Source organism: Oratosquilla oratoria, chromosome 31, assembly GCF_046742065.1.
Source record: "Oratosquilla oratoria isolate Oo_2021 chromosome 31, ASM4674206v1, whole genome shotgun sequence".
Taxonomy (NCBI): domain Eukaryota; kingdom Metazoa; phylum Arthropoda; class Malacostraca; order Stomatopoda; family Squillidae; genus Oratosquilla; species Oratosquilla oratoria.
The window spans coordinates 2,581,993-2,584,492 of record NC_134807.1 but is presented as its reverse complement, the minus strand read 5'-3'; the positions used below and the strand labels follow the sequence as shown (position 1 = coordinate 2,584,492).

The following is a 2,500-nucleotide window of genomic DNA, read 5'->3' as shown; positions in this document are numbered from 1 at the left end:
GGTGATGATGAGGATGTGAGGATGATGATGAGGATGTGAGGATGATGATGAGGATGTGAGGATGATGATGAGGATGAAGATAATGATGATAATGGTGAAAAGGATGAAGATAATGATGATGAGGAGGAGGAAGAGGAGGAGTAGGAGGAAGATGAAGATGAGGATGTGAGGATGATGATGAGGATGTGAGGAAGATAATGATGAAGATAATGAAGAGGAGGAGGAGGAAGATGAAGATGAAGATGATAATGGTGATGAAGACGATGATGATGAGTATGATGGTGATGATGATGAGTATGATGGTGATGAAGATGATGATGATAATGATGATGATAATGATGATGATGATTGCCCCTTTCGATATTTTGTTGATCGATTTCGGGACGCAGGTTGGGTCGTCCATGTCGTCGGTGAATCTTCCTTTACACGGTCAAACCCGGTTCGTCAAACGAGCGTTTGAAGTGACGTTTGCCCGTGTGAATGGGGCGTTTGGTTGTCAGACACGTTTGATCGTATTGACAGTCACGCAAACGATAAGAGTGGTAATAGTGTCATTAAGTGTTTGTTGCAATGAATTTGTGTGTGTATGTATGTGTGTGTGACACACCATGGTCTTGGATCACGTGTTGGACTCGTGATCGACAGCTATTTCCCTCCCGGAAGAGAGTTCAGAGGTCGTATATATGACCGATCTATGGGTAATGCTGTGACCTTACACGCGGACATAAACACACCCAACTTTCCACCCACGAGAGTTGGAGTAACATAAGAACATAAGAATGAAGGAGACTGCAAGAGACCATAAGGCCTACACTAGCACTTGTCATCCCCATCCATAAAATTGTCTAATTGTTTTTTAAAACAACTGATAGTTTCATGGTTACTAAGTTTATTCCATTCATTGACCACCCTATTAGTAAACCAATTCTTGCCTATTTCCTTCTTAAATCTAAATTTGTCCAGTTTATAACCATTACTGCGGGTGCAGCGATACTGAAATTATTTCAGCCCTGGGCTGGATTCGAACCTGGACAGCCGTAGTGGCGGCCGGGAACTCTAACCACTGCACGAAGTGTGTGTATATAAATGAATATATATATATATATATATATATATATATATATATATATATATATATATATATACATATATATATTGTGTGTGTGCGTGTGTATGTATGTATGTGTGTGTGCGTGTGCATTCAGGGCTTTCACATCACTGTGAAACAAATTATGCAAAATAACCTCAGGAGATATGAAACTTGGAAGACATTAAGCACTTTCGTGTAATTACATCGTCTGACCCCGTAATTATACGAGAGTACTTTTTACTCTTCAATTTTCTTTTCTCCTGTGCTTATTTGTGTGTGTGTGTGTGTGTGTGTACAAATTTATATATATATATATATATATATATATATATATATATATATATATATATATATATATATATATATATATATGCGTGTGTGTGTGTGTGTGTTTGTGTATATATATATAAATATATATATACATATATATATATATATATATATATATATATATATATATTATATTCTAATTTTAATGCACATGTATAGTTTGCCATGATCGCCATTATGGAAAGTTCAGACTGCATACATTTTATTTAGTCTATACTTTAATGGCACCCATACGAACCAGAGTCACGTAGCATTGTTTTATGATTGGATATTAGTTTCTAAAAAAAAATAATAATAATAATAGATAAATCTACTAATGTCCTTCCGTTCTGTTACTGTCCCCCTTAAATCTTTCCGTGATCACCTCCTCTATGATGACTCAAGCTCTATGGTGGTACGATATAGTGTCCAAGGACAGAAGCGCTAGTTATTGTAGACGTAATACGAATACGTTTGCGTGATACGAGTACATAGTCCAACCGAGAAATTCCTTGTTTTGATGTAATGGTAAAGTCCCCCCCTAACGGCACGCGTTCTTTGTCATTGAAAGAGTAGTTGATCTGTTTCTTCTTTACTTCTTCCTCTTCTTCACATTCTTCTTCTTCTTCTTCCTCTTCTTCAGATATTTCTTCTTCTTCTTCCTCTTCTTCAGATATTTCTTCTTCCTCTTCTTCAGATACTTCTTTTCCTCTTCTTCACATTCTTCTTCCTCTTCTTCCTCTACTACTGTTCCTCTTCTTCCTCTACTACTGTTCCTCTACTTCTTCCTCTTCTTCCTGTTCTTCACCTTCTACGTTCCTTCTCCTCCTCCTTCTTCTTCTCCGTCTTTTTCTCCTCTTTGTCGTCTTCTTCTTCTTCGTCTTTTTCTCCTCCTTCCCTACCCTCCTCATTGTTTACTTCCTTTTTGTCTTTTTCTCCTTATACTTCTACTACTACCACTACTAATACTTTTGTTCCAATTTAAGAGGACTTGTGACGTCAGACACCGGTCAGGATCGACACTACATCCCCTTAGCCCCTTCTCACTAACCCCCCACCACCTCCTCCTCCCTCTCCTCCTCTTCCTCCTCCTCCTCCCCC

The 2,500-nt window shown here is 38.1% G+C and overlaps 1 protein-coding gene across 8 annotated transcripts in view; it reads left to right on the top strand.

Annotated features, from left to right (window-relative positions):
* LOC143041405 (uncharacterized) overlaps window positions 1–2,500 on the top strand; it is a 435,186-nt gene that overhangs the window by 333,037 nt on the left and 99,649 nt on the right. The gene's annotated exons all lie outside the window — the stretch shown is intronic.